We start from the raw sequence: 27,542 nt of genomic DNA, 5'->3' as shown, positions 1-27,542 counted from the left end.
GGAGCTCTTCTTAATATTTTGACACCAAAATCATGTCGATACACCTTACCGACTGCGAGTAAAGCCACCCACGCTTTAACTTGACAGACTGTATAATATTCCAGAACTTATATGTATAATAACACCTTTTCTATTTTGAGTATTCTAATATTACTACGCGCTAGGTCGGTAACATCAAAATCTGTAAGGCTATACCACTTTAAGGATTCTCAAGAAATCTTACGAGATTTCTAAGAATTCAAATGATTTTAAGGAATTACTAGGGACTTGGCGGAATTTTAAAGTTTTTTATTAAAGAATTTAAAAATAATTCAAAAACAATTTAAAAAGGTTTAAGGATGTACAAGTTATTTTGTAAGATTTGAAGACACTTTTAGTGGTGTTAAAGAATGTCAAGCGAGTTTTTGAAAAGTTATTTTAAAAGACTTTAATGAATTTGAAAAATTTCAAGGATTTTTAAGAGATTTAAAGGGATTTAAGAAAATCTTTAAGGATTTTAAGAGATTTAAATTAATTCCAGTCAATTTCGAGAAACTTCGAAAGATTTTAAATGATTGTAATAGTCCGGGAGGTCGCGACAATTTTTTCACGTAATTGTAGTACTCACTAAAATTTAAGATTTTTTTATTTTCATAGTCAACAGTTCGAAATTCGTTGACTGGCTAACAGCTGTTGGTGCATTTTGTAACAATTTATCGTTTTCGAGTGAAAACACGTAATTTTAGTACTCTTCAAACTAATTGGGAATGATTGTTTGCATGCTGAAAACTAATAAAAAATTTGACTGCCATCTTCTCGGTGGTGCCAAAGATGACTGGGAGGCTGTCAAGCATATAAAAAATGACAGGATGAAAATTAGAACCGTCATTTTAGTACTCCTGAAACGCATTGGGGATGATTGTCTTGAAACCCATCGAGGATTGTTTTGGAGCAAATAACTAACAAAGAATTTGACTGGCAGCTCCTGACTAGAGCCAAAGTTGACTCATAGGCTGTCAAACATGTAAAAATGACAGGATAAAAATTAAAACCTTCGTTTTAATCAGGCACCAAATGAAAGTTTTGTCCTTTTCAATAGCTAAAATTTTCATCTGTAGGATACTTCTCTACCCTACTGCAAATACCTATATAGGTGCCTGTAAAGGTCACTAATAGGATTCTATGTAAGGATCCTATAAGTGACCTATATAGGATCCTAAATAGGGTTACCTATATAGGTCAGGATAGAATCCTTAATGATTCTAGAACTTATAAAGGGCCCTACTACTAGGAAATCGCATAGTCAAAAATAACTACTGCGCAACACTTCCGGTTCATCAGCTGTCCTATATAGGTCACTAATAGGATTCTATATAGTGTCCTATGCAGGAAGCTGTTTCATGTATAGAATCCTTATATAGAATCCTATTAGTGACCTATATAGGTATTTGCAATAGGGTAAAACTAATATGGATAAAAAAAAAGAAACTACGAAAATCTCACCTTTTACGTAAATTCACAGCTCGCAACAATGGGTTTCAAGAGTACTAAAATGACGTTTCTTCACTTGAATTTTTGGCATGTTTCACAGCCTGCCGGTCAACTTTGACACCACCGAGAAGCTGCCAGTTAAATTTTTTGTTAGTTCTTAGCATTCAAACAGTCATTCCGAAGGTGTTTCAAGAGTACTAAAATTACGTTTCTTCAATCGAATTTTTGTCATGTTTGACAGCCTGCCAGTCAACTTTGGCACCACTGAGAAGCTGCCAGTCAAATTTTTTCTTTGTTCTTAGCATTCAAACAACCATTCCCATTGGGTTTTAAGAGTACTAAAATGACGATTTTCACTCGAATGTTTGACAGCCTGCCAGTCAAGTTTGGCACCACTCAGGAGCTGCCAATTAATTTTTTTGTTAGTTCTTTGCACATAAAAAATAATCCCCAGTGGGTTTCAAGAGTATTAAAATGACGTTTCTTCACTGGAATTTTTCACATGTTTGACAGCCTGCCAGTCAACTTCGACACCACCGAGAAGCTGCCAGTCAACTTTTGACACCACCGAGAAGCTGCCAATCAAGCATTTTGTTAGTTATTATCATTCAAATAATTATTTCCAATTGGTTTCAAGAGAGCTAAAATGACGTTTTTTTCACTCGAATTTTTGACGTGTTTGTTGGCAGTATGCCAGTCAACTTCGGCACCAATCAGGAGCTGCCGTTCACGCTTCTTGTTAGTTTTTAGCATTCAAACAATCATTCCCCTCTAGGTTTCAAGAGTACTAAAATGACGTTTTTCTAGCCTACCAGTCAACTTTGGCACCACCGAGAAGCTGCCAGTCAAACTTATTATTAATTCTTAGCATTCCAACAACCATCCCACGTAGGTTTCAAGAGTACTAAAATGACGTTTTTTCACTCGTATTTTCGATCAGTTTAGCGATAAATTTTTGCAAAAGGCACCAGCAGCTGTTAGCCAGTCAACGAATTTCGAACTGTTGACTATGAAAATAAAAGAATCTGAAATTTTTTGTGAGTACTACAATGACGTCCATAGAATTATCGCGAGCTCCCGGACTATAAAAAAGTTGAAGGGTTTTCATAAAAAAAGTTTGGAGGAGTTTAAGGATTATCAAGAAATCTTACAGGATTTTTAAGAGTTTAAGTGATTTTAAGGAATAAATAGGGACTTGAGGGGATGTTCAAGTTTATTTTTAAAGGAATTAAAAATATTTCTATAAGTTTTAGTGACTTTAAAGAATGTTAAGCGATTAATTTGAAAGTTTTAAAAAAATTCCAAGGTATTTGGAAAAATTCTAAGATTTTAATGAGTGTCAAGAGATTTAAAGGAATTTAAGATAATTTTAAAGATATTGCGTGATGAAAATTAATTTCAGTCAATTTCGAGATACTTCGAAAGATTTGAAATGATAGCAAAGAATTTGAAGGGACTTAAAAAAAAAGTTGGGGAAGTTTAAGGATTTTTAAGAAGCCTTATACGATTTCTAAGAAGGATCACAGTCTTTGATCATTTTTGTTTTCTCAAAGTGCAAAAACGATCTCTTGACATCTTTGATAAACACGTTTTAACGAACTACCAAAATTCAAAAATTTTGACCGCCAACTATTCCAACAAGGCAACCTAACGTCAATAACGGCATATTATATTTTTTCTTGATGGATTGTCTAAATCGCACACTTCCCCAATTGCTATCACAAATTAAAGAAATGGCTTTTCTATTTGATAAGCAAAGCCATATCACGATTTTTGACTTACGTTTATCTACAAAAATTAATTTCAGGCCAACTCCTATGTAATCAATGCTTTACAGTCCACCAAGTAGTATGACCTTATAGATTTCGACGTTACCGACTGAGTATGACGTAATGTTAGAATATTCAATCTTCAGCTTTATTCTGGAATTCTCTTTCTGAAAATGTGCATAATGCGTAGAATTAGACGACTTATAAAACTAATCTTTTTCGACACCTCTTAGCTGAAAAATCTTTACTCTAGGATCAATGCGTTCTAAATTCTGGGAATATATGAACATTAAACTGATATTTAATTTAGTTTAGGGAATTTCTATTTGGTTTAGAACTACCAAATTAGTGTGTGTGTGTGTGTGTGTGTAATCTATGTACCTATTCATGTAAGTACCTTTTTGCCTGCAAGGGTCTTGTCCCTTGGCTTTAATAAATTTTAAACTAAACTAAACGAATGCAGAGCCTGCAAAGAAGCGGGTACACGAGCCTGGAGTAAGTCTAACTGTCCCTGATCAGGATTTCAGCAAGAGAAAGAGGCCAAAGGTCTCGTTAGATAAACGTTTATTTTCGGCCTGCTGGCTTTAAAAAATTGACTGGTTTACAATTCCATTTTTTTTTGTATACGTTTTCATGCATTAATTTTCCGTATCTAAGCACACATGTTCTCTACTGTCCGAAGTTGGTCACACGGTTAGGGAAGAGTGATCGGGACACAACTACCCCTGTCTAAACTGACCGAGCTCCGCAATTGAAAAGTTTTCTGACCATAGTCCGCAACTGAAGTGGAGCCCTCTTCCACTAGCTCTAATTTATGGAAGCGCCTAGAACTAAGCCCTAGAGACGTGGCTCAACCAAGCGGGCTCTTTCTGAAAATCACGTTCGCGAGTATCGGCCCCCTTTTTAAGTGTTTACTGTATCAAACTTTGCGATTTTCCTAACAACACGTGTATTATTTCAAATCCCGTAACATCGCGCCATAGGGAATAAGTTAAGGTGCTTTTTTGATATTAATGGGATCGTCGGGGTGGGAATAAAGACAAAGGAAGAAAAAAACAAAAATTAAATCGCTGAACCACCTAAGGCTAGGCCTTGTCGCTCCCACATCAAGATCCCCCATCACCGATGGCCATGCAGCATAGGAGTTCACTAAGATAAGTACCTCTTTCGTAGTTTTAATTTTTAAATTTTATATAAGTGACTTGTGTGCTGTGAAACTTCTACATCGAGCGTGACCGGAAGTCGGTACTCGCCCACGTGAAAAATAAAATTGAAATTAAAATCATTCAATTGGATTGAAAATTTTTAATTGACACGAGCCATCTCCATGGTGAATGTTGCAACTGCGGCAATTTATTATAGTGACTTTCTTTATTTGAAAGTCTCTGCCAAAGGGGGACACTCATCATTGTACTTCCGTAGCCTTATGAGTTTGTTTACAGTAATCCAATAATTTTGGAGGGATTTGTCTTTCTAGGTTTTTCGTCGCGTTTGGGTTTCTCGGCTCACTGTGGATTCATTTTATGCGCATTTTCGGCGTATACGTTCCGACCACGCGAGGCAACCCTGATAGGTTATATAGATTTTAAGGTGGTAATTAGTTTTAAAAAAGAAAAATGGCGCTGTCCGACAGTCAGCAGAAGCATGTTGCGTATCTTGTGCAAAAAGGGGTTTCGCCCCAAATGGCCAAATCTAAATTACGCGACTACCTCAGCGATTCCAAATGTGATCCGATGACTGCCAAATTGCGTTTAAAGGGAGTTACTACTCGTTTTACCGAATATCAAAAATATAACGATGAATTAATCGGTTTGAATTCGGAAAATTCTCGCATCGAATCATTTTTCGAAATCGAATCAGAATATTTTCGAGACGCGATCGCGGTCACAAAATTACAAACCTTGACCATCATTGCTAGCTTTACCTTGAACACTAGCAATATTACAATTTCGGAAAGTCAGGATAAGTCGAGATTGCCGGAAATTAAAATTCCTACTTTTAACGGGGATCATGATAAATGTATTTCGTGGAAGCATAGCTTTGTTGCGCTCGTCCATTCGTCCATTTGGCGAACAAGTCATAATTAGAATATTAGAACGGTGTTTACCACAGGGCGTTTTAGCTATGTGGCAGGATAAATTGCAAGGGAATAAGCTTCCAAAAGTGTATGAACTTTACAAATTCATTCAATCGACGGTATTTAAACTGCACTCATTAGAAAAAGTTGCCTCGAGTGGCCGCAAAATTGCGCGAAGCAAGGGGGGGGGGGAGTAATCAAAATAACCAGCATTTCTCAAAGGTACGTACTGTCTTGGCGCATCGAATTGTTAGGTCGTGGTGGTTTTATTATCAGACAATGGGCTATTGACGCTCAACACTTTTCGACTAAGAGAAATTTTTTGTCTGAGATTTCCAAAATTTTCGATCCTCTCCAACATTTGGGGCAGGTGGGTCTCTACGCCAAAGTCTTGATACAAGATTGCCGGAAAGCAAGAATCACTTGGGACGAATCGCTTCCTCAAGACGTTCATACTAAATGGAAATTATTAACTTACCAGCTTTCATGTTTACAGAATTTTTGAATTTCGCCAAAATTCTTCGGTGAAAATCCAACCGAAATCGAAATCCACGGTTTTTGTTATGCGTGTCTTCATGGCTATGGAAAATGCCTTGACATTTGATCCATTGACATCCATTCTACAACTAGAACTCTGCGCAGCGTCAATTCTAAAGAAACTATACGTTGAAACGAAGTCGCAGTTCGAATTTCCGATATGGAAAGTGACTTTCTGGTCAGATTCCAAAATCGTATTGTGTTCATTAAAAAGGCCCCTCATTTGCTAAAATCATTCGAATCAAATAGGGTTGCTGACATCGAATCGCTAGCAGAACTGGTTCAGTGCAAACACATTAATTTGGAAGACAATCCCGCCGATTCGCTTTCTAGGGGACAACTACCATTAGATTTCATAAAAAATACGTCGTGGACTACAGGTCCCAGTTGACTAGTTCAACCTGAAAGTGAATGGCCGAGGTCGATCGAACTCGTGTCGATAGACGGGTCCGGTTCAAAGGGGGGTATTTGCTTGCTCAGTACCGCAACTTGTTACCATATTTTTTCTCATGTTTTATCATTTAAACGTCTTACAAGACTCGTTGCGTATTGCCTACGTTGAAAAACCTAAAATCTCAAAGAGCAAAAACTCACGTATGAACAAATCAATACTCTATTGATCGAAATAGAAGCAATTTTTAATTTCCGACCGTTATACGCTCTTTCAGCTGATTTCAAAGATCCGTTAGCAATTATTCCAGCGCATTTATTGATAGGTCGACCTTTCAATTTCTTGCCTGAGAAAAATTTACTTTCAGGTTAACTACATACAACCTCATAACCCAAGCTCGACAAGATTTTTGGAAAAGATGGTACAAAGAGTATCTTAAGGAGTTGCAAACTCGCCAAAAATGGCAAAAATCCACGTCAGAATTGCAGGTCGAATCCGTAGTTCTCTTGATGAAAAATAATCTAGGATGCACAAGGTGATAACTGGGACTGATCATCGAGGTGTTTCCTCGGAGCGACGACATCGCGAGAGTGGCATCAGTGAGGACGGCCAACCGCATTTACAAGCGCAATATCACCCGGTTGTCTTTACTACCAACTACGGGATGTTAATCATTGTTCACTTTAATCCGTATGTGTATATTTAAGTTCGTTCTTATTTACTTTAATTCTTTTGCGTATATTTAAGTCCGTTCTCGTTCATTTTAAGCAGTTTGGGTTGATCATTCTAGTTCATTTTAAAGTCTACGTATTATAGTAAACTCGCTAAAGTTCGCCAATCGTTACCTTATTGCGATTAAAATAACCAAATAATTGGAGCAGTCCCTCCAAAGGAAACTGACTTCACTATTACTACGTTAATTGTCGTTCATTGTTCATGTTGTTTATCGTTATAAATTGATATTAATTTAAGGCTGAAATGCATTTATCATCACTCGCATTTCATCATAATTGTATTTTCCTCTGCTTCGTCGTTGAATCTAATTCATCTCATTTCGCAGCTTCGGCCGGTAGCATGTTGCGTCGCAAGATAATTTAGAATTTAGGGTTTCATGCTCGTTTCAAACGATGAAGTGTAGTTCTGTCTGCCGGAATCTAGAAAACAAAAGAGGGGGGCGAAGAGTAGGACCGTGCATGCGCAGGCGTTGGGGACCGGCGTTGTCGCCGCACCGAATCGTCGTTTGGCAGTCAGGCAGTACTCGTTGAGTAGTCGTTCGTACACTACTACTCGTTTGTTCATCATTTCAATCGTATCGTACCAAATCACTCGGGCCGTAAGGAACTCCGTCGTGGCCGATCTCTTACTCAGCATGAATAGAGTACAACCACACTATAATAAAATTGGATTTGATATTTTATTTGAATTTCAAAAAATAATAAAACTGATCAAATGTTTTAATTTAAAGTTTCGCATGAAATCAATATTAGATATTAAGGAGAGTCTAATTTAAAAGAAAATGTTATTCATTTGATAAAATCAATATATAGTAGAAAATAAATGATGAATCATTAGTCATATCAGCATGAAACTCCATGCTAATGATCACAGGCAGAGGTCAGAAGTAATTGCAAATAAACGTATCGATTCAAATGGCTAATGTAGTACCACTAGTAAATATTTCAAATGTTCAATAAAATGATCAATATAAATCAATACAAAATAGTCCACATCACGTCAAAAAAGACCAACATAATCTAAAATTAAACATTCACACACAAATATACGTTTTAAACGCTCACAACGTAAAGAATGCATAAAGTTCGATTAAATAAATCAATCTGGTTTCACCCAAAATAGTATGTTTCGAAAACAAACTCAAAGAAAAAAACCTGATTTGAAGTTCGCTTGACAGCAGCGGCGTCGTAGGAACACGATGTCCTGATGACAAGTCATTGGTAGCGAATTCTCCCTTGTGCCTCGTTATTCGGTATTCAATTGCGAGAAATAAAGACATGAAAAAAGTTCATATACACGAATTCGCTGTGGACGTTGGATGAACAGGCTTTTTAGACATGTAAAGACACCTCACAGAAAAGGCGATAAAAAGACGCCACGCTAAAAATAGTTTTTGAGCATAAAAATACGAACATTGTTCGAAATAAAAAAAATAAATAAAACACACAATTTCTCGATGCTGGTTAAATTTACCTTTTCGGTCGTAGCACTACACTCACACCTCCAAAACGTGGCGTTTTAAATAGTTTAAAAATAATTAAAATAAGATGTTGCTCTCTTACATGAGCATATAAACGAATGATCACCCGTCGACACTGTTTTCCCCACTTTTTCCTTAATTCCCGCGGAAAATCAAGCCATGGATACGATCGCAATTATCATTGGCTCAATTTCTACCGGAACATCGAAATAGCTCTGCTTTGCACGAAATATTCGCGCGTACTTGCGCACAGAGTTGTGGAGATTAAAATATGTTTGAGCGTAGTATTTGAAATAAGGATTTTCCTTCATTATCCCCTTTTTTAAAACATCAAGCATGCGAATAAGGTTTTAAAATTTTACAATCATTACAAAAATCAAAGATTCATACACATACACATTCGAACTTTCGCAAATATTATTTGATATAACAATCATTTATAGCCGCATACATAATCTAACATGTTACTTTTACAACGACGATCGTCTTAGAAATAACTTATTTTTAATCTTTCAGTCGATATATCCTAAGTTCGCTGACAATAGACAAAGTTTTCTCATTCTTCTAAAGGCGAATGTTGCCAGCCCTCAATCAAATCTCCGAGGTTTACCTTTTAACATATTTTTTTAAACTATATCTATTAAATGTTCCTTTAAGTGGCTTTGAATTTGACGGATGAACTAGTTTATATAAATTATTGCCATAACATTCTAAAATTAAATAGGGACCAAAATACAAGTGGAAACATTTACTCGTGTGTTTATCGAAATTATTAGATCTCGATGGAATCCTAAGAAGCACTAGGTCGCCAACGCTTCACGCCGAAATGTAATTCAAAAGGAGTGAAACCGGTCGAGCAGTGCGTGGTGATATTCAAAAAATATTCTATATCCGAAAATGTTTATTACTTATTACCCCGCATGGGAGATGTGAATTGCGTTTCATTGTCGGCTAAAATTCGTCTAGGTTTTCCCATTTCCGGGATATATGAGTCAAGTAGTTTCTTTAAAGAAATTTGAGTAGTTGCTTTTTTGATACGATATAACTTGACACATTTAGAAAAAGCGGACAGCAAAACAAAAATGTACTTAACACCACCAATTGAACGAGGTAGCGGTCCGAAAAAACTACTGTAATGAGATCCCCATGCCTCTCAGATTTAACAAGATGAAATTCGCCTCCCATTTTTACATGAGAATATTTTACCCTTTGACACAGATCACACAAAAGAACAAATTTTTTACGTCTTTATTCATAGATGACCAGAAGTAGAAATTACCCATGTACATTATGGTTTTGTATACCCCTGGATGACCAATCTTAGAATGAATTTGATCAGTTAGCTTCTGTTGTAATCGATCTGGTACGACTATTTGCCACATCCATTTATCTGAATCTAAATGGAATAAAATCCCCTTGTTCATGGTATAGTGACATTTAAAGCGGGGAAAATCGATTATATCTATTATATTTTTAATACAAGGATCATTCTGCTGGTGTTCTACTATTTTTTTAAAATCAATTTGTAAATCCTTACTTAATTCCAATGTTTGACAACCTGGTTCGTTTAGATTCGATCGGTATTTCCTTCGTCATGTTATTAATCAAAATTCCAGAACTTTCCATTTTGTCGAAATGACCTATTGAATTTCGACTAAAGAAGTCTGCCACTATATTATCACGACCAGCACAATATTGAACATCATACTCATACTGTTGTAAAAAAATACCCCAGCGTCTGTGACGATGATTGAGATACTGCGTTGTATTTAAAAAAGTTAATCCCTTATAATCCGTAATAATTAGAAACTTTGGACCGATTAAGTGAGTTCTCAATTTCGTTATTGAATAAACAATGGCAAGAAGCTCATTTTTGGTAGTTGTATAATTAAGTTCTGCTTCATTTAGGCATCGACTAACCAAAGAAACGACGCGATGGTCCCCGTTTTCATTGATTTGATATAATATTCCACTAATTTCGAGATTTGATGCATCAGTTTGCAATCTAAAGGGAACTTTCGAAATGATGTGTTTTAGAATTAAGCAATTAGCAAAATTTTGTTTTAATTCATCAAAAGCGCGTGTATGAACAGGGTTCCATACCCACTGATTTGATTCCTTTAAAAGTTTGCGAAACGGGTCGATGAAATTAAAATGACGTATGCTAAACTGGCGGTAGAAAGTACAAACGCCTAAAAACTGTTGCAATTGCGTTAAATGGTCAGGCATAGGAAAATTTCTAATCACGTTCAATCTATCGGTAAGTGGTAGGATTCCCTCGGTGCTAAGTTCATACCCCAACAATTTAACTGATTTACAGCAAACATGCGATTTTTCCAAACTTAAAGTAAAATTCTGATCTTGTAAAACGACCAAAAGAATCTGGAGTCGAAATCAACATATCATCAATGTGCAAGGTCAACATATTATCAAATTGATTTCCTAGAGCCAAAGAAAGTGCTCTCGTGAAATATGAACTCGCTGTTTTTATTCCGAATGGTATCCGGCAGATTTGATACACCCGGGATCCATGCAAAAAGGCCGTATATTTCCGAGAGTTTCTATGCAATGATATCTGCCAATAACCGTTCGCAAGATCAGTAGTCGTCATATAACTGACACCATACAATTTTTGCGTGAGTTCGCTTATGAGGGGCGGAGTTTCATTATCTGATTCTATTATTTCGTTTATAAATGTGGCACCTAAACAAATTCGGATATTATTATTTTTGCGTAAACCAATTCTCAATGGATTACAATAGGGACTTGTGGATGGTTCTATAATACCCTTTTTTAACGTTTCTTGAATTTCCTGATGTACACGTTCACGATGAGCCAAAGGTATAGGATATGTCTTTCTTACAAACGCATTATGTGGTTTAATGTTAATCTCATACTCATATATCCCTGCGCTTTGTGATTTAGGAGTAAAAAGCTTTTCAAAAGATGATATTTTCTCTATAAAAGTCTCCCGTTCAAGGTCATTCAATCCCGTAAGTGAAACTGCAATCGCTCGGAGTCTGTCCAGGAAGCCACAGGTCGTATTCTTAACCGATTTATAATTTTTTTTAGAAACACTCAGCATTACATTTTTAAAAGAATTGTGGATTGCGATTTCTTAATTTTGGACGCAGAGCAACAATATACAAAACAAATAAAGTAAAACTATTGGCATTCTCAGCTCTGTGAATTTCTATATCGAGAAACAATCTGCCCGCATCGATAACTGTAATTTGGTCATTGTGAATTCTCTTTTGTTGAAGGTCCTTCGCATTTAACGGACACATCGTCATTGCGTCGTTCGTGCTTCGCACTCGATTTTATCTACAAAGCGAAACTTTGTACATATAAAAAGTATTTTATATGTATTTCTCTACCTCGTTCTGGGACTGCTTATTCATATATTGCAAAATAAAGCTCAATAAAGTATTTCTCTCGCGCTATGTGCTCGGCCTTTACACTTTCCCTACATTTATGCACAGAACTGTTTAAATTAATGCTTAAAGCAACACTAATTGTGATTGGGTGATTGTGAATTCTCTTTTGTTAAAGGTCTGTTGGTTTTAACAAGCAGATTCTTATCACATACCTCGTGCTTCATACTCTTTTTTTTTGTCTAAAATGCGAACTTTTCTACATATCTAAAGTATTTTACATTATATTCTGTACCTCAGTCCGGGACTGCTTATTCATATATTGGACAATAAAGCTCGGTAATGTATTTGCCTCGTGCCATGCGATCGGTCTTTACACGTCCCCACATTTGTGCACAGAACTTTTTAAATTAAAAGTAAAAGCATCAATAACTGTAATTTGATGATTGTGAATTCTCTTTGTTAAAGGTCTTTTGGCTCTAAGCGATTGAAACAAAAACTACCCATCTTATCAAAAAATTATTAAGAACAAATTTGTACCTCTTTCTTGGCTGAATAATTTTCGTGCAGTCATTTTTTTCGTAGCTTGTGTGGTTTGTCGCAAATTCAAATTTTTTAATTTTTAATTTGATGTTTTACGATTTAAAAAATTACACATCATATCAAATAAGCTTTAATAACAAATTTGTAACTCTTTTTCGGTTGAACTACTTTTGACTTTATTTTTTTCGTAGCTTCTTTCGTTTTTCTAAGAATTAAATTTTTTATTATTTTTAATGTTATTTTTTACGATTAAAATAAAAAATACGCGTCTTATTAAAAAGATATTGTTAAAAAATTTTATATCTTTTTAAGATGTACAATTTTTGTTCATTCATATTTTTTCCTGTATTGTATAGTTCGACCGCAAAATGGAATTTTTTTTTATTTTTCATTAATTTTATTGTGGTTAAAACCAGAACCGTTGGTCAAAAAATGATGGTTAATGAACTTGATCTTTCTCTTTTACCCCTAAAACTGTGTGCCAAATTTCAACCTTATCCATCCGATTAGCCTTTCAAAAGTTATGTATGCAGGATACAACGACGATAAACAAACAGACACTGAAGTAAAACCTGTTTTTTTCGTATTCAAGGGGTCTCGAAATCTCGAAAATAAATTTTGTTGAAATTGTTGACGTATTTTGCTGGCTTTAGGGTCAGGTGAATTTGAAACGATGAAGTTTTTTCAAACATTTCGGCAGATAATGGTAATCCTTATCAGTGAGTCTTATCAGATATTTGTCATAGTGGTATCCAATTTTGGCGGTGGTGTAGAGGAGGGTCCCGGTACGGGCTCCTCATTTGTATGTGTGTTTTTATACGTATTCCTTTCATAGTCCCACGAGACGCTAGGGAAATAAGAATCACCCCTGCAGAGCCCCGGTCGCAGTCTACATACTATGGGATTTGACCTGTTGTTTTGACAGGGGTGCACAAGGACGTGTTAACTCTGGTGCCATTCAGCTCTTGACATGGCGATCACATCGTGGCTTGGGAGCATGAAAAATCTCGCCTTCGATGTTCCAAAAGGCTTTACAATTACCCAACTGGAAGGATCGCTCCTTAGGTTAGATTCTGCCGACTTGAGTCCGTTAAATCCCCAGAGTAGCTAAACTTCGCGATGCAGCCTCTCTAGTTCTCCTATTCCAGATCTATAGTACGATGAGATCCATAAACACTCACACCAACTGCAAGGTACCGCAACCCCTAAGGAGAGCTACGATTAGATTTTGAAATAATAATTATTTCTTATTTTAAGTGATATGAATACGCTAGGCTCTATTATTATTTACGCATTTAGTAAAAAACTAATAAATCAAGTAAATAATTTATTTTAAAATTATAATTTCTGGAATGTTATAAATATAATAAATAGATAAATGGTACATGTTAAAACGAATATTCATTTAATATAACTTTACTATGTAATTCAATTAAAAGCAAATGTTTTTCAAACATTTTTTAATTGTAAATCCTTGTACATTCCACTGCTATTTTAGTATTTATCCAATCATATTTTTAATTACGGAAATTTTTTATGTTTAAATTTTTATTTTCTGAATTCACTGCTTTAATTTGTGTTTAAGTCCGAACCGTGATTATGTCTAGAAACTAGCTAAAATCTGGACCATCGAGCGCCATGACTAAGACCAGGCAGCAGAAAGCTAACTTAAACATGTAGCAAATATAGACAGAACCAAGATAGCGCCCGGCTAGTGTTCTGCGAATAGGCAGGCTTGGTAAGAAGTTTCCACATGGGCCACGCCATGTTTCCTAGTGATTTTTGATCGGTGAAGGTTAAACACTTGAGGAGCCTCAATGATAGACTTGCCTGTCTGTGAGGCAATTTGATTCATATGAAGGGGTTTCTTTGGTAACACTTCCACCTTCAAATGAAAGTCTACTAACTTTTCTAGTGACTTCGACACAAAGGAAGTTAGATTTGTCGGTCTAAATACAGCTTTAAATAGGTTGAATTGTTTAAAAATACGTATTATTTCAAATTATGTGACAATTCGACTGGCCACCCTACAATCGTATTGCTACAAGCTTCGTGAGCAGTGGTGCAGGATCAGTGTCGGCTCCTTTACAAGGCTTAATCCTATTTGTCTGCAATTAAAGTGTTATGATCATAACGAATCATGAATCGTTTTAAGGAATCCAGCTCCTTTATGTTCATGTCTACTCGTAGAAGATAAATCTGTTATACCTTTCTATTTGCAGTATACTTTTATACTAGAAAGCATTAGATTCGCAAACATTAAACATTTTTAATCAGAATTATATTGATAAATATAATTCTGTCCATTCTGTGGAATTGCCTCCTATACAGTTGAAAGCAAAGTACCAAAACATTTTCAAGAATTTTTAATTTGAAATATTTTTTGCATAAAAAAAATTGCAAGCAATTATTGATTCATTTTATTGATTTAGAAGACATTTCGAAGCTTTTGAAATATTGAAGGATAATGCATTTTCTAAATGATTATAACGGATTTTAAAGCTCTCAATGTATTTCAAAACATTTTCCAAGTTTTTAATATTTAAAGAGATTTAGAATTCATCCTGTATTCTTATTTATTCACCTGTAATTATCGGAAAAGTGAGGTAGTTTTGAAGTATGTCTTTTAATTGGGAATGTTTTTCATGCTTCACACATTTAATCACTTGAATTTTTCGAAATTTATTCAATCCTAGACAATTCAATGGATTTTTTTGTAACTTTTTAAATTTACCTTATTTGATCATGAGAATTATTTGAAACAATGGTCTAAAGATTTGAAACATTTTAAGGTATTTTTTTCAAATTCCTTGGCATTTTCAAGAGCTTTATAAATGTTTCAAGGGATTTCAAAAGCTTTTAAAAGATTTGAAATATTTTAGTCTATTATAAAAGATTACAAAGAAATTTTTTATTGATTTCAGTAATTTAATCAGATTTCAAAGGATTCGAAATATTTTAGAGTGTTTTAAAATATTGTGCGGAATTTTCAAGAAATATAAACAATTTCAAGGAATCTCCAAAGGTATTAGTTAGTATTAATAGTATTAACACCGTTGATCAATTAGGCGAAGTTATCACACAATTAGATTCAATTTCGTAAACACTTTCGAAAATTAAGCTTTATCGCACATAATGCACTGCTCTAATTATAAATGTCTTTTCACCATGCCTTCTGGAGAAATTGTTAGAAGATATAGGAGACTCCCATTACTCCATTATTGTAGACGAGAGCACTAACCTAGATACTAAAAAAAATGATGTGCCATATGATCCGCTATTTCAGCCGAAATCTTCTCAGAGTTCACACTACATTTTACCGTCTAATAGAATTGGTGTCGGGATAGCAGAATATATGACAAACAGTTTAAGGATGTACACTAGGTACAAAAATCTCAAAAGTTGCCTATCTTTAAAATGATTTATAAAATCAACAAAAATCAATCTGTTATTAATTTCTGTAAATCTTGATGGAGGCTTCTAAGCACACTTCAGAAAAAATAAATTTAAGTTAAAATTGCTCATTTAACAGCAGTTATTTCAAGGTTTAGTTTTTCCTTTCTCTTTAGGGAAAAGTTACAATGTTTATTTAATTCTAATAATCAAGGCCTCATTTTATTCTTTGAAGGATTCTCTAAATTTCTATTTGGGTTAACGAATTTAATTCCTCATCTCGTGAAAATTAAATGTCTCCCGCACTCTTTGCAGCGTAGTGCTGAAATATCTTGTGGTGTTCTCTCAAAAAATTTAGGTTTTTTGGTAAAAGAAATCCAAGCATGGTTTTCTTACAACACGAATAGGAACATTAATTACACGCAATTGCATCAACTTATAGCGGATTCTAATCCAAGAAAAAATTCTAAATTGTCTGGAACTCGTTGGCTGGCTCGGTTGGATGCAGTAGACACGATACTAGATCAGTGTCATTCTCCAGAACTGCACTTGAACGCATCCAGATTCTCAGAATGCGGGGATGCAGGTTATAAGGCTGAAAATCTGTATCTAATATATCGTTGCATGGAGAATATTATTATTATTATTATTAATATTCTGGGTTGAGACCGTCACAGCCTCTAACGATTGGGTGATCCCGTTGTGACCCTTATAAGCCTTAAGCATGGCCCCAAAACCCTCTCCATCAGCAGAGGACCGCAGCCGCGCTGTTGGGTGATATTTCAGACTTATTGATGCAGTAACTGCCTGTGAGTGTTACACGTTTCCCCGCAATCGCAGGGCAGTGACAGAGAATATGAATGGAAGTCTTATTATCCTTTCCGCACAGACGACAGAGGGGACTTTCTTCAAGCCCTTTCTTATGTCTGTGATACCGGAGGTTTCCATGTCCTATAAACATTCTTTTAGCCTGTCTGCAACCAGAGACCAAATCTCACTCATTCTGATGTTCCTGGGTCAGCCAACTGTTAATATCTTCAGTGACTAGCCTACTGAAAATGCCTGCAACTGGCTCAGGCCCAGTAAAAATTTTCCTTTGCTGTTAGCTTAGATAGACTGTCCGAAATCTCATTGCCCCTGATGCCACTGTGTCCAGGGATCCGTAGGACCCCATTGCAATTGTGAAGCCCATTCCGTTCCTTCTACGATATATACCTGCTCCAGCGTTCTTCTTGTTCCTGGAGCCATCTATAAACTAACTTTCCTCATCACTGCACAGGTGTATACCCCAAGGAAATAGAGAAATCTCCCTACTGATTCCGATCGGGTTCCAGCCCCGGTGGTCAGTGCGGGTTCCAAGGATTTTGGGGGGAAACGAACGTACTTTGACAGGAGCGTCTGCGAGGAGTTAGGAGGTCCAGTGGACTGCGCGATCACGCTATGACGACCGAAGGGCGTCATAGGGATCTGATCGAGAATGTTGGACGAACGGCCAGAATGAGGGCCATGACCCGAAAAGACAGGACCAAGAAAAGGACGAACCAAAGTGGCGCTCAAACAGATGAAGCCGTGGTGAATCCCACTCCCCGCGATAGGAAGTGAGAGAGGGAGACCACCCTGAGTCCTACGGAGGCTGGCTCCTCCCAGAAAAGGCGTAAGAAGCCGAGGAGCCGCAAAACGCTTCAGCGCCCGCGACCTCGACTCCAAACAAGAGCGAGAGAAAAAAGAAGCCTGCTTCCAACAACATCAGGAAGCAAAAGAAAACGCAGCGGCGCTCTCGACCCGAGGCGGTTTTAATCAAACCGGCCGAGGATCTGAACTATGCCAAAGTTCTAAAGGACCCCAAGCAAAATGTTAGCCCTGGCGCCCTTGGTGTAAAAATCAAAGGAGGTCAGGCAAACCAGAAACGGAGAGTTCCTTGTGGAACTACGAACTTCAGGAAAGGGCAGAGCCGAGCTTTCGGCGGCCATAAGAGGAGCTGTAGGTAAAGGGGATAGCGTGCGCGAGCTCGTCCCCCGGATGGAGGTCGAGGTCTTAGACTTGGACACCTCGACAGACGTAGGAGAGGTCGAAGCGGCCATAAGCAGCCACTTTGGAAACAACTGTGTAAGAGAGTTGAAGGTCAGTCTCACGAAAAGACCCTACAGAGGCAATCTGAGGGCTTTTGTGGAATTTGCAGAAGGGTTCGCGGAGAGACTGGTGCGCGCAGGACAGGGCATGTTGGAGATGCGGCAAGGAGGACCATAGGGCTGCGGCATGTGAGAGTACGCCGCAGTGCTACCTCTGCGCCGCGAAAGTAGAGAATCCCCGGACCGATCATCTGCCGAGGACGTTGAGATGTTTGGCATCTAGGGAGGCAGCCTCGTTGAAGAAGCCTCCCGTACGCAGAAGCTAAACATCGGGGCTGGGCAGGTCCGACAAGAAGCCCAGAAATACAGGACAAGGCCAAGTTCGCAAAAAAGAAGAAGGCCGAAGCACGGTTAAAAAAACGGCACCCCTGAAGTAATGCGAAAGCGGTTCCGGGGGGAATAATTCCAAGGAGAAAAGGTGGTGTTTTTTAGTTGGTCCTTGGTAGCATCATTATAATGATAGAGTTGACTCTGCATAATGTATAATTATACGCAAGGTATAATTAAATATTATATATGTCAGGTCATCGTAGTGATGCGTCAACTAAGATCTCCACACTACCGAGAAGTGCGGACCTTCCACGGTGTGTTCTTGCACATTTTTCATCAGGCCCTCGTAAAAAAAAAACTGGGCAGGTGTGCCTCACCGTTAGCCTATTCCTCTTTCGTGGATAGGCTAACTTTGTACTTCTTGTCAAAAAGATAACGACAAGTGGACATTTTGTCCCTGAGCATGCTCAGTGTCGGCCTCCTCGCTATGTCGATTGGTATCCGCATAACTGTCGAGATACTGCTATCGTTTACCATATTTAATCTCCAGGCTGCCTTCGCAGCCACGGCCTTTATGTTGAGATGGAGGGCCTCCAAACCTATTATTGCCCCCAGGGCCATCGTGGGTGTCGACTTCGAGGCACCAGTGATACCTCTCAGAATCAGTCCCCTGTTCCTTTCCAGTCGGAACTTCAGGGTAGAGAGTTCGACCCTGCTCCGTCAGACGACTGCCGCATAGGTTGGTCTGGGTTTCAGGATCGATTTGTAGATCCACATGAGTGTCTCCGGTTTGAAACCCCAGCTTTTCCCTATGGCTCTTCTGCAGAGCTAGAGAATCGCTGCTAGCTTCTTGTACTTGTTTTCCAGATACTCGTTCCATGAGGTTTTCTTATCAAGAATGACTCCTAGATATTTGGCATGCCCCTTTGATGTCAAGTTTTTGTCCAGCCAATTTCAATGTACTCGTGGGTCCCCACTTGTACCTTCTGGTAAATACAACTGCATCTGTCTTACTCGGTTTGACTGGTAGTCCAGTCCTCTGACACCATGAATCTACTATTCTTAGTGCTTGCTGCATTACTCCGAAGAGCGCATCCAGCTTCTGACCGCGCACGATAACCAGTATATCGTCCACATAGCCTGTAACGTGGTGGCCCTGAGTCGTGAGTAGATGAAGTAGTTAATCCACTACCAGGCACCACAGCAAGGGCGATAAAGCACCTACCTGAAAACATCCTGAATCAGCGGTTCCACATAAAGTGGTATCACCCTTAGTGGTGGTTAGATTCCTATTGGTCAACATATGGCAGGTCTATTCCTCGACTGCAGTAGGCACACCGTGCATACTGTCTTTAGTAGGAAAGGTGTGAGGACAATGGGTCGGAAATCCGTGGGTGAAGTATAACCGATCCTGCCTGCTATCGGAATGAAAACTACTCTCACACCCCTCCATGCCGCCGGAATATAACCCAACGTCAGACTAGCCCTAGCAAGTCTCACAATCGGCCCAATGATGATCTCACCAGCCCTGTGTATGAGGACTGGATATATGCCATCCGGATCAGGAGACTTGTACCTTAATTTTTTGCGCAATGATTTAAAGGGAGAAGTCTATAAATAAACTGTTTAAATCACATTCAGCGGAACCTCTAAACTTCTGCAAGAATAAAATAATCACCTGCACTCCGCATTACACAAAACTAATAAAATATTTATGTACGTACCATTGTGAAGATTATTTGATGCCCGTTGATTGTATCAATTTTGGTCACTACTTTAATGAGTTGAGTAGAAAATTCAATCCTAAAAATCTCCTTGTTATTAAATAAAGATTCATAATTTTTCTGATTAAACTAACGGAAGAATTACAGAAGCGAGTGGCCAAAAATAATGAAATTCTCGAGATAGTTTGCGTATTTACTTCGCAAATTTCTGCCAGACAATACAAAGAAGTCATAAGGGAATTAAATCTTTTTCAAAGCAGTCTGTCTTGATGTAGATGAAATAATGAAAGAATGAAATCTTCTTCACCGTCTGGAAATCGAAGATGTTCTTCATGATATGAATATTGGGCTAAGGTGTAAGAAAATGTGTACACTGGGGGGTATCGAAACTGAAATACATCTTCACATTGGCCCATTCTCTCCTTAGTATGCCGTCTTCGAATGCATCGGTTACCCAACACGTGTGTAAACAAGTATATCAAAGCGAATTTGATTGCGTGGTTCTGGATGCACATAGTGGATGAGAATAATGCAATAAGTTATTTGACCAAAGCTGTGAATTTTATATTATTTAACTTAAAATGTTGCAATGTTAAGAAAAAGAATATTTAAATGTGTTCCAAAAAGCAGGCCAAAACATTTAATATTTTAATATTTTTTTGGAGGTAGTGTGCCAAAGAAGTTTGGTATGTTGTATTCTTTCTTTCAAGAGAAGCAAACTTGTATTATGCAGAATTGATTTAGATTTAGATGTCCAATCAGGTTCGACCAGTCCCCACGGTGGGGCGCTCTGGCATATCATAGGCATCGTAGAGAGTATGCATAAGAACAGCATAACCTGATACCTCAGATTCAGGTGAGCCCTGAAGAGGTGAACTCCAATGTTCACAAAACGTTGAAAAAATTCGTAGTTTTTTACACGAGTGAATCCCGAAATATCTCTTGTTATCAAATTATTATATAGTTCTCTTGTTGAAGTATTAACCCTTGCTTGCCACTGGGGGTTCATATGGACCCCATCACCTTTTCTGGCTGAGATTTGAGTACCTTAACTCTAGGTAAGTATGTCTGTCTGTGTCAGCCGTTTTTTTTGGAGTGAATATTTTTTAACATATACGAAGTTTACAACGAATATACGAATTATACAATATACACGAAGTGCTTGCTCATCATGTCAACTTCCTGAGTGTGCTATGCATAATGTTGCCATGTGTAATGATTGTGTCGGTATTTAAATAAATTAAAATATTTTTGCTAATAATCATCTGATTTACGAATTAAGAACAAAATTTTGTATGATTTTATATTTTTGTATGCTCTAATAAACTGATTTTTGATTAAAAATGTAAAGTTTTTTTTCGCGAAATTCCCACGTTCATTTCTCAAAATGAATATGTTATTTACGATAGATAATTGAATACTATTGCTTCATTATAGCGGCATACCGCAAGAAGATAACCCCAAATTTTAAGCTTTTAATGGCAAGCATTTTACTCAGCAGAAGTGTGGCAAGCAAGGGTTAAATAAATTTTATTTAATAAAATAATTATTGATCATTTTCACTTATTTTTTTAACACTTTTGAAGGAAAGAAATATAAAATATTTTATACTCAAATTGCCTATCTGTTATCACTTTAGCTTAAATTTACGATTTTAAAAATTGCACGCTGTTGACTGCTTGTCTCGACAAATCGACTCGTTTTTGTAGTGATTGGTAGTTTTATCATCTAAAATTGATGTTTGTAATCCTAAGAAAGCAAAATTACTTGTGTGTCTAATTTAATTTAACTCTTTAAACAACGTTTTATTATCTATTGGGATTTTTTTTAGTGGGAAATAGAACTAGGTCTGATGGGAAAGTCCGTCAACCATTTGGCAATACTGTTTGTGAGCCGAGATATCAAAGGAATTCTGCAAAACAGTATAACTCCCTCTTCTGGCAAATAATCAAGTTCAGAACCCGGGAAGTACACCTATTATAAGTCCAATTGGAGTTTGAAAGTGTTCGGTATATTAACAGATTTTCTAACAGTTTTCCTAACGTATAAGGGGCAGTTGTTCTCCAAGGCTTTTATCATAGCCCCATGCGCTATAGTACACCATGCCTTATATGTTTAGTGAAAATTCCAGCTGATCAATAAATCTGAACCTACTAGGTATAGTCCTCGAAGACTTCCTAATATATTCCCTGAATTTATCCTAGTCAGCTTCTCACTTATTTCTATACCTTATTGGTTCAGACAGGTCAGCCGTTAAGGAAAAGCGAATAGTCGAGGCATTTCGTACGGAAAACGGTCTATTGAGGAGTACTAACGAAAATTCTAAATTTTATAGCAATGATTACGACGTGTTCTGAAAATATTTTTTGAAAAAGGTACATAAATCGTGTTTGTGTAGACGGACCGACACATTGCATTTTAGAGCAAAGTTTCTAACAGCAAAGTAGAAAAAGAGAAAATTCTGTAAATGCTAAAGAAGGAGGTTATTTTATCACTAATAGACGTCGAGATGTAACTCTTCAAAAAAATCCCGATTTTTTCAACAAATAGGCCTTTATATTTATATTTTTTTCTTTTTTTACTATTTTATTCTCTATGAAAAAAAAGGTAACAAGATAAATTATAGGGACCCAAAATTATCGTAAAATAAGGAAATAAATAAAATGATTTATCTTTTATATAAGTTACGAGTTATCGCGATAAAACCTTGACCCTTTTCATTCAGAAAGCTCTCTATGTACTGGAAAATGTACAGTGACCGCATTTGAGGATTTTGTTGGCTGTTGATCCCCTCGTCATGTAATTGATTGTAATGCAGTCCGTGTACGGCGCTGCAAGAAATCAGACTTTGCTCAATATGTGAAATTACGCATACTGCTCTTATCAGCTGATAAACAGTGAGAAGTTTTTACGGAGTTTGTGTGAAAAGTCTTAGCTTTTCAAGGGAGCGGAGTAGTTAGCGGCAGCAGCCTTAAGAGACATCTGTTGGCTGCAGCGCATACTTGGGTGTATGGATAGGTTACACTTACCGAGGGAAGACGGGAGGTGGGCAGCGAGATTACTGGCAGTGTTGGTACTGAATTAGCCGGAGAGGAAATGGTGCCGAGTGGCGTGTCAGAGAGGGGGAAGAATCGGAGCGAAGGAAGCGATAAGGCAAGGGAGAGAGCGTCCAATGCAAGAGAGGGGGAGAATCTCTTGAAGAGGAAAAGGTAAAGCAAAGAGAGTCCGAAGAAAAGCGGGCTAGGGAGTCCCTTTAAAAAAGGCGTGCAAACTTGTAGAGGCGTGGGTGAGAATAAGGAATGGGATAGAGTAGAGCGAAAGTTGTCAAGGGGGTATCGGTGGAGGCTACAGGAGGCCGTCCAACTAAAGAGGAAAGGAGGGGCTAGTGGGGCAATTATAACAGGGGTTAGGGATGTATTATAGGAAGAAGTTCATGGAGAGGGAGAGGGGAAGGGTGTGCAAATGAGGGCTTTAAAGATAGAAGGGGTAATGTATAAGTTTGTGACTGTGTACAATAAGGATGGGATGAGAAGGACTAAGGAAAGGGTGAAAAACTTACTAGGAGAGAGAGAGAGAGAGAGATGAGGGTTTGGTTGTACTGGGGGGGGGGGGCTATAATGCGATAATTGGGCCAGGGGAAGGGGGCATGTACCGGGAAGGGGAAAGCTTCGAAAGCAAATCGAAGGAGAAGATAATAAATAAAGAGGGGGCGATTCTAAGAGAATGGATGGAGGACAGAGGCTGGGCGATGGCGAATGGTATGGTAAAAGGGGACGAAGAGGGAGAATACACGTATGTGAGTAAGATGGTTTTATCGTTGATAGACTATGTGATTATGAATATGCAAGGGTGGGAGGAGATAGAAAAAATCGCAGTGGAAGGGAGGGTGAAAGCAGACCATCAGCCATTGAGTTTGTGGATACAGGCGGAGGCTGGCGAAAGGTAGTGTGGGGAAAAAGGGTCGTTACGGGAGAGGGTTTCATGGACGAGAGAGGCGATTGAGAAGTATCAGGAGCAATTGGGCAACGTAAGCTTTGAGGGGGAGTCCGTGGACGAAAAATGGGAGGATCTGCAAGAGAAAGTGAAAGGTTGAGTGCAAAAGAAGGTATTTAGGAAAAAGAAGAAAGGAATGGTAAAGCCGTGGTGGGAGGGGGGATGTAAAATGATGAAGAGAAAGGTGAAAAAGAAGTACAGGGAGTGGAAGGAAGGAACCGCGTAAAGGGAAGAGTACGTAGAAATGAGGAAGGAGTTTAAACCGATGTGTAAGAAGAAAGAGCAGGAAAAGGAAACAAATCTGGAAGAGGTTTTGAGAAGTGTCAAGACAGAAGGAGACGTGTGGAAGATAATTAATAGGTTTGGGAATAGTAGGGTGGGGGTAAGTCAGAAGATAGGGAGCGACGAATGGAGGAGATTTTTTAAGGATTCATTTCAGGGGCAGAGGCTGAAGGGGGTAGTGAAAAAGTATGGAGGGGGAGGGATTCCCAAGAGGGTGGAAGGAGGGGTTGATCGTACCATTGTATAAGACAGGGGATAGGGAGAGGCAGGGAAATTATGGAGGAATTACGCTAATGAATACTGCGTACAAAATATACGCGATGGTTTTGGCAGATAGGCTGCGCAAGGATGTTGAGGGAAAAGGAATATTGCCGGAGACGCAGGCGGGCTTTAGGGAGGGAAGGAGTATTATTGACAATATTTATGTCTGACAGCATGTGGTGGATAGAGAACTAACCCAAAAGGGTGTCAAAGTATACGCGTTTTTTGTAGATCTAAAGGGCGCGTTCCTTTCGTTGGTTAGGGGGAGGTTGTGGGAGACAGTGGAAGCAAGGGGAGTAAAGAGGGGCCGGCTAGAGAGGGTAAGGGGAGTATATGAGGAGGCGAAAGATAGGGTGAGAGAAGGGGAGGGAAACTGAGGGTTTCTGGATGGATAGGGGTTTGAGGCAAGGATGCCCGCTTAGCCCAACGTTTTTTGCAATTTTGATCGTGGACATGGAAAGTAAGCTTGCGGCCGGAGTGATAGGAGGAGTTAGGGTAGGAGGAGTCAGGGTAGGCGGAGTCAGGATATGGTCACTCGCATATGCAGATGACATATTGCTGCTAACAAGGAGCGAAGAGGCTTTGAAGGAAATTATGAAAAGGTTGAGAAGATACTTAGACAAAAATAGGTTAAGAGTTAAATGCGGACAAGTCGAAGGTTAAGGTGGGAGAGATAAGGGAGGGGAGTGGAAGTGGAAGGGAAAAGCGGTACAGGAGGTGAAAGAGTTTGTGCACCTGGGCTTCCTGTTTCGAAGAAATGGGGGAGTGGATGGTCATATGAGGAGAGAATAAGAGAGTCAAGGTTTAACGAGAAATATGTGTGGATTATGCCAAGGGAGAGAGCGCAATATTGGTGTGAGAAAGGAGAGCAAGGAAGTCTGGAACTTATAGCGAGAATGAGATGCTGTTGCATGGTGAATTATAATAGGTTCTGGCTTTTTAGAGAGAAGAGAATGTGTGAGTTGTGCGGGAAGGGGGATGCAAAAGTTGAGCACTGGTTGGAGGAATGTGAAGAGGCGGAAAGGAGTGGGATAAGTATGGAAATATTGTTGTATGCAAGGGGGGACAAAAGGGCAGTAGCATGGGTGAAGGGAGTGTTGGATAAGATGGAGAAGGAGAGAGCAAGAGGAATGGAGAAGGAAAAATTGTAAGTAGGAGAGGAAGCATGTAAGAAAACTGTAAATATTGTAGATAGCAGTTAAGTATTAGGCGTTAGTCGCGGAGGCAGAGGCTGGCAACGCGAGGCATATCGAGAAAAGAGAGACATGCGTGCGAGGCGAGGCGCAGCGAGGAAGATAGGATATAGAAGCGAACGGATTAGTTATAAGGTGTGAATGGATGGTAATTTGTAAGAGATAGTTGTAAGAAAATTCTGTAAAAAAAATGAAAGTGTAAGCAAGTCAATTTTGTAAGCAAGCAGGCTGAAAAATAAACGTTAATTTATCTACCAGGACATATCCGTGCAGAATATTTTTAAAAATCCAACTCTTAGCAAAAATGCCTTTGGCGGTTAGGCGCTCGAAATTTACGTTAGAGTTCCAGGGTTCGATTCCTAATCCGGTACATGTGAAAATTTTTCTACGGGGTGTGTCATCTTTTATGACGGTATGTAAACATTGAATAACTTTGAGATTAATCGACCGATTGAACTTGATTAGACATGTTTTTGAAAGGTCAATTCAGTACAATTTTAACCATGAATCGCTTCACGCCGAAACAGCGCGTCGAAATAGTGACGCTGTACAGTGAAAATAGTCATTCATTTGCGTTAACACAACGTGCTTATCGTCGAAAATATCGTGGCCAATAGGCACTGTCTGCCAACACTATTTGTCGTTTGGTGCCGAATTTTGTTGATCACAGGACAGTGGGTGATCGTTAAAATGTTTTTCATCAACGACCAAAACGTTCCAATAAACTGGTTGCAGCGGTCAGAGAGAGAGAGAGAGAGAGAGCGTTGCTCAGCATTTTGGCATCAGTGGAACCACCTTGCGGCGCATTTTGAAGGATGATTTCCATTTTTTTCGTATAAAGTGCAATTAGCACAAAGAATATTGCAGACACAACTGAACGACTGTTTTCAATGTACAGCGTCACTATTTCGGCGCGCTGTTTCGGTCTGAAGCCATTCACGGTTAAAATTGTACGGAATTGACGTTTCAAAAACATGTCTTACCAAGTAAATCGGTTGACAAATGTCAAAGTTATTCAATGTTTACATACTGACATAAAAGATGGCGCACCCTGTGTGTATATGTTACAGGCAAAGTATACAATCCGGCAATATACATATATAATCCCTAGGCAGTATGTATAATGCCCAACAGAGGCCAGGCAAAGTAGATAATACTTTCTATGATACAGATTGCCTAAGCATTATATATAATGCCCAGAGGAGACCAGGCAAAGTGTGTAATAAATATCCTCCATTGAGTGCAATTTTTTCTTTTTTTTTAAATTCCTTACTTTAGCGATTTCAAAGATATTAAGATGTATTTTTTAATTATTCATAGTGAAACGCAGTTTAAAAACAATTGAATTAAACATTTAATTAAATTTTTCTATTTTTCAACAAGAAATTATAAAACTCAATTCTTGAAAAAAATCCAATTTTAATTTTCTTTAAATTCTTTTTTAAATATAGTTTACAATATGCTTAAAAGCCCTGTAAAGTCAGGATTTTTAGAATGTTCAAAAACATGGTTTTTCTGTTAAATGCGTGTTAAACTTCAAGATTTGACATGAAATTGTTCATTTCATAAATTGTCTAGGCATTGTTTAAAAGTTTGTTAAACCACAACCATTCTGCATTAGCCTCAATCCAACATTAATTAAAATGGTCAGGAACTATATGGGGCTAACCCTTAACAACAATTTCTGTTTCTTCAAACAATTTGTTTCTCAAATTTAAAAAGTAAAATTATGATTTTTCGGCAGAAATCGTACATTTGATGAATGTCAATAATAATACTTCAAACTTAACATATTTAGAAATTAATTATTTGAACCATTTTTTTTGTTTACAGTCTGTCAAGTTAAAGCGTGGGTGGCTTTACTCGCAGTCGGTAAGGTGTATCGACATGATTTTGGTGTCAAAATATTAAGAAGAGCTCC

At 38.0% G+C, this 27,542-nt stretch overlaps 1 protein-coding gene across 3 annotated transcripts in view; it reads left to right on the top strand.

The window, feature by feature from the left end:
• Positions 1–27,542, top strand: part of LOC117169313 — a 76,606-nt gene that overhangs the window by 48,438 nt on the left and 626 nt on the right. The window lies entirely within an intron of this gene.

Source organism: Belonocnema kinseyi, chromosome 3, assembly GCF_010883055.1.
Source record: "Belonocnema kinseyi isolate 2016_QV_RU_SX_M_011 chromosome 3, B_treatae_v1, whole genome shotgun sequence".
NCBI lineage: Eukaryota > Metazoa > Arthropoda > Insecta > Hymenoptera > Cynipidae > Belonocnema > Belonocnema kinseyi.
This window is presented reverse-complemented; position numbering and strand designations above follow the sequence as displayed.